Below are 6,564 nucleotides of genomic sequence, written 5' to 3'. Positions count from 1 at the left end.
ATTGGAAAACAAACTGGACTCTAGAGAGGAACTAAAGATCGTTTCGAAGCAGAGGGGACCTTGAAACCACGCATCAGCAAGAACTTGCACTGTACTAAAATTACATTTTTAATATCAGATGATGCAGTTTAATTTATCTGACAGTTTTGAACTGGACTTATTATTGAATATCCAAATCACACGATTACACTTGCAGTGGAGACGCTACATCAACGACATCATCCACACCCGTCATCCAACAGACTCCCATCCAACAACTACACCACACCCGTCATCCAACAGACTCCCACTCAACAACTACACCACACCCGTCATCCAACAGACTCCCATTCAACGACATCATCCACACCCGTCATCCAACAGACTCCCATTCAATAACTACATCATACCCGTCATCCAACAGACTCCCACTCAACAACTACACCACACCCGTCATCCAACAGACTCCCACTCAATAACTACATCATACCCGTCATCCAACAGACTCCCACTCAACAACTACACCACACCCGTCATCCAACAGACTCCCACTCAACAACTACACCACACCCGTCATCCAACAGACTCCCACTCAACAACTACACCACACCCGTCATCCAACAGACTCCCACTCAACAACTACACCACACCAGTCATCCAACAGACTCCCACTCAACAACTACACCACACCCGTCATCCAACAGACTCCCATCCAACAACTACACCACACCAGTCATCCAACAGACTCCCACTCAACAACTACACCACACCCGTCATCCAACAGACTCCCATTCAACGACATCATCCACACCCGTCATCCAACAGACTCCCATTCAACGACATCATCCACACCCGTCATCCAACAGACTCCCATTCAATAACTACATCATACCCGTCATCCAACAGACTCCCACTCAACAACTACACCACACCCGTCATCCAACAGACTCCCACTCAATAACTACATCATACCCGTCATCCAACAGACTCCCACTCAACAACTACACCACACCCGTCATCCAACAGACTCCCACTCAACAACTACACCACACCCGTCATCCAACAGACTCCCACTCAACAACTACACCACACCAGTCATCCAACAGACTCCCACTCAACAACTACACCACACCCGTCATCCAACAGACTCCCATCCAACAACTACACCACACCAGTCATCCAACAGACTCCCACTCAACAACTACACCACACCCGTCATCCAACAGACTCCCACTCAACAACTACACCACACCCGTCATCCAACAGACTCCCACTCAACAACTACACCACACCCGTCATCCAACAGACTCCCACTCAACAACTACACCACACCCGTCATCCAACAGACTCCCACTCAACAACTACACCACACCCGTCATCCAACAGACTCCCACTCAACAACTACACCACACCCGTCATCCAACAGACTCCCACCCAACAACTACACCACACCAGTCATCCAACAGACTCCCACTCAACAACTACACCACACCCGTCATCCAACAGACTCCCACTCAACAACTACACCACACCCGTCATCCAACAGACTCCCACTCAACAACTACACCACACCCGTCATCCAACAGACTCCCACTCAACAACTACACCACACCCGTCATCCAACAGACTCCCACTCAACAACTACACCACACCAGTCATCCAACAGACTCCCACTCAACAACTACACCACACCCGTCATCCAACAGACTCCCACTCAACAACTACACCACACCCGTCATCCAACAGACTCCCACTCAACAACTACACCACACCCGTCATCCAACAGACTCCCACTCAACAACTACACCACACCAGTCATCCAACAGACTCCCACTCAACAACTACACCACACCAGTCATCCAACAGACTCCCACTCAACAACTACACCACACCCGTCATCCAACAGACTCCCACTCAACAACTACACCACACCCGTCATCCAACAGACTCCCACTCAACAACTACACCACACCCGTCATCCAACAGACTCCCACTCAACAACTACACCACACCCGTCATCCAACAGACTCCCACTCAACAACTACACCACACCCGTCATCCAACAGACTCCCACTCAACAACTACACCACACCCGTCATCCAACAGACTCCCATCCAACAACTACACCACACCCGTCATCCAACAGACTCCCACTCAACAACTACACCACACCCGTCATCCAACAGACTCCCACTCAACAACTACACCACACCCGTCATCCAACAGACTCCCACTCAACAACTACACCACACCCGTCATCCAACAGACTCCCACTCAACAACTACACCACACCCGTCATCCAACAGACTCCCACTCAACAACTACACCACACCAGTCATCCAACAGACTCCCACTCAACAACTACACCACACCCGTCATCCAACAGACTCCCACTCAACAACTACACCACACCCGTCATCCAACAGACTCCCACTCAACAACTACACCACACCCGTCATCCAACAGACTCCCACTCAACAACTACACCACACCAGTCATCCAACAGACTCCCACTCAACAACTACACCACACCCGTCATCCAACAGACTCCCACTCAACAACTACACCACACCCGTCATCCAACAGACTCCCACTCAACAACTACACCACACCAGTCATCCAACAGACTCCCATCCAATAACTACATCATACCAGTCATCCAACAGACTCCCATCCAACAACTACACCACACCAGTCATCCAACAGACTCCCACTCAACAACTACACCACACCAGTCATCCAACAGACTCCCACTCAACAACTACACCACACCCGTCATCCAACAGACTCCCACTCAACAACTACACCACACCAGTCATCCAACAGACTCCCACTCAACAACTACACCACACCAGTCATCCAACAGACTCCCATCCAATAACTACATCATACCAGTCATCCAACAGACTCCCATCCAACAACTACACCACACCAGTCATCCAACAGACTCCCACTCAACAACTACACCACACCCGTCATCCAACAGACTCCCACTCAACAACTACACCACACCAGTCATCCAACAGACTCCCACTCAACAACTACACCACACCAGTCATCCAACAGACTCCCATCCAATAACTACATCATACCAGTCATCCAACAGACTCCCATCCAACAACTACACCACACCCGTCATCCAACAGACTCCCACTCAACAACTACACCACACCAGTCATCCAACAGACTCCCATTCAGAGCGACACACTGAAGCATCCAGGGGCAATGCCTTGCTCAAGGGCACGTTGACAGATCTACCACCAGACCCCAAAACAAACCCAAACATACACAAAGAAACAGGACTAACTCCTAAAATCATAACAGCAATGCCACCTGTATGTGTGTGTGCATGTCTGGCACTATTGAATGTACTGTTAAAGTTGGAAGTTTACAGCCAAATATTAATATTCTTCTCCAGAAAAGTGACCGTTGGTTTCAGTAGCCCTACTTTCATGAACACAGTATAAGCTCGCCCAGGGACAGTCTAAGCCTGGGGCTAAGGACAATGCTGCGTGAAAAGGACATTGTTTGTGTGTAGTAGTTTGTAATATATATCTCTTAGTATGTAGTAGTTTGTAATATATATCTCTTAGAGTAGTAATTTGTAATAGATACAGTTGAAGTCGGAAGTTTACATAAACCTTAGCGAAATACATTTAAACTCTGTTTTTCACAATTCCTGACTTTTAATCCTAGTAAAACTTCCCTGTCTTAGGTTAGTTAGGATCACCACTTTAATTTAAGAATCCTTACATCTAAGTGCATGTAAACTAGTTTTAATGACTCCAACCTAAGTGTATGTAAACTAGTTTTAATGACTCCAACCTAAGTGCATGTAAACTAGTTTTAATGACTCCAACCTAAGTGCATGTAAACTAGTTTTAATGACTCCAACCTAAGTGCATGTAAACTAGTTTTAATGACTCCAACCTAAGTGTATGTAAACTAGTTTTAATGACTCCAACCTCCAACATGTAAACTAGTTTTAATGACTCCAACCTAAGTACATGTAAACTAGTTCTAATGACTCCAACCTCAGTGTATGTAAACTAGTTTTAATGACTCCAACCTAAGTGCATGTAAACTAGTTTTAATGACTCCAACCTAAGTGTATGTAAACTAGTTTTAATGACTCCAACCTAAGTGTATGTAAACTAGTTTTAATGACTCCAACCTAAATGTATGTAAACTAGTTTTAATGACTCCAACCTAAATGTATGTAAACTAGTTTTAATGACTCCAACCTAAGTGCATGTAAACTAGTTTTAATGACTCCAACCTAAGTGCATGTAAACTAGTTTTAATGACTCCAACCTAAGTGTATGTAAACTAGTTTTAATGACTCCAACCTCCAACATGTAAACTAGTTTTAATGACTCCAACCTCAGTGTATGTAAACTAGTTGTAATGACTCCAACCTAAGTGTATGTAAACTAGTTTTAATGACTCCAACCTAAGTGTATGTAAACTAGTTTTAATGACTCCAACCTAAGTGTATGTAAACTAGTTTTAATGACTCCAACCTAAATGTATGTAAACTAGTTTTAATGACTCCAACCTAAGTGTATGTAAACTAGTTTTAATGACTCCAACCTAAATGTATGTAAACTAGTTCTAATGACTCCAACCTCCAACATGTAAACTAGTTTTAATGACTCCAACCTAAGTGTATGTAAACTAGTTTTAATGACTCCAACCTCCAACATGTAAACTAGTTTTAATGACTCCAACCTAAGTACATGTAAACTAGTTTTAATGACTCCAACCTCAGTGTATGTAAACTAGTTTTAATGACTCCAACCTAAGTGTATGTAAACTAGTTTTAATGACTCCAACCTAAGTATATGTAAACTAGTTTTAATGACTCCAACCTCCAACATGTAAACTAGTTTTAATGACTCCAACCTAAGTGTATGTAAACTAGTTTTAATGACTCCAACCTAAGTGTATGTAAACTAGTTTTAATGACTCCAACCTAAGTGGATGTAAACTAGTTTTAATGACTCCAACCTAAGTACTTCCTACTTCAACTGTATGTGTACAAAACACCTGCACAGCCTCAGCCCATCCCACCCCTCAGCTTCCCTCAGCCCATCCCACCCCTCAGATTCCCTCAGCCCATCCCACCCCTCAGCTTCCCTCAGCCCATCCCAACCCTCAGCTTCCCTCAGCCCATCCCACCCCTCAGCTTCCCTCAGCCCATCCCACCCCTCAGCTTCCCTCAGCCCATCCCACCCCTCAGCTTCCCTCAGCCCATCCCACCCCTAAGCTTCCATCAGCCCATCCCACCCCTCAGCTTCCCTCAGCCCATCCCAACCCTCAGCTTCCCTCAGCCCATCCCACCCCTCAGCTTCCCTCAGCCCATCCCACCCCTCAGCTTCCCTCAGCACATCCCAACCCTCAGCTTCCCTCAGCCCATCCCACCCCTCAGCTTCCCTCAGCCCATCCCACCCCTCAGCTTCCCTCAGCCCATCCCACCCCTCAGCTTCCCTCAGCCCATCCCAACCCTCAGCTTCCCTCAGCCCATCCCACCCCTCAGCTTCCCTCAGCCCATCCCACCCCTCAGCTTCCCTCAGCCCATCCCAACCCTCAGCTTCCCTCATCCCATCCCACCCCTCAGATTCCCTCAGCCCATCCCACCCCTCAGCTTCCCTCAGCCCATCCCACCCCTCAGATTCCCTCATCCCATCCCATCCCACCCCTCAGCTTCCCTCAGCCCATCCCACCCCTCAGCTTCCCTCAGCCCATCCCACCCCTCAGCTTCCCTCAGCCCAACCCTCAGCTTCCCTCAGCCCATCCCACCCCTCAGCTTCCCTCAGCCCTACCCTCAGCTTCCCTCACCCCATCCCACCCCTCAGCTTCCCTCAGCCCAACCCTCAGCTTCCCTCAGCCCATCTCACCCCTCAGCTTCCCTCAGCCCATCCCACCCCTCAGATTCCCTCAGCCCATCCCACCCCTCAGATTCCCTCATCCCATCCCATCCCACCCCTCAGCTTCCCTCAGCCCAACCCTCAGCTTCCCTCAGCCCATCCCACCCCTCAGCTTCCCTCAGCCCATCCCACCCCTCAGCTTCCCTCAGCCCAACCCTCAGCTTCCCTCAGCCCATCCCACCCCTCAGCTTCCCTCAGCCCAACCCTCAGCTTCCCTCAGCCCATCCCACCCCTCAGCTTCCCTCAGCCCAACCCTCAGCTTCCCTCAGCCCATCCCACCTGTCTCTGCTGGCCACCCTCTTCGTGTTTCTACGCAACACATATATTTCAACTATGCTGTGATGTTTAATGTGCAATTTCAATCTATCTAATTGGATTGAATCCACAGATTGCGAGTTGAAGATCAATACTTTTACTAAGAGTATTAGTATATTAGTAATTGACTGACCCGGTCTCTCCAGATCTCCTAACAGTACTATTTTTGGGGTCAATTTTAGATCAATGCGATGCATTTTCAGCCATTCCTGAACCTGAGACCAGAAACAGACTACCTGATGGCAATACCAAAATAAATGATATATTGATCCTGTATCCTCACAACAAAATCTGCAGAGCTTTGATGATTTTATGCCCCAAATATTCAACATTTTGTTGG

Source organism: Oncorhynchus keta, chromosome 24 (assembly GCF_023373465.1).
Source record: "Oncorhynchus keta strain PuntledgeMale-10-30-2019 chromosome 24, Oket_V2, whole genome shotgun sequence".
In the NCBI taxonomy this organism is placed as follows: Eukaryota; Metazoa; Chordata; class Actinopteri; order Salmoniformes; family Salmonidae; genus Oncorhynchus; species Oncorhynchus keta.
Note: the sequence above shows the minus strand (reverse complement) of the source record.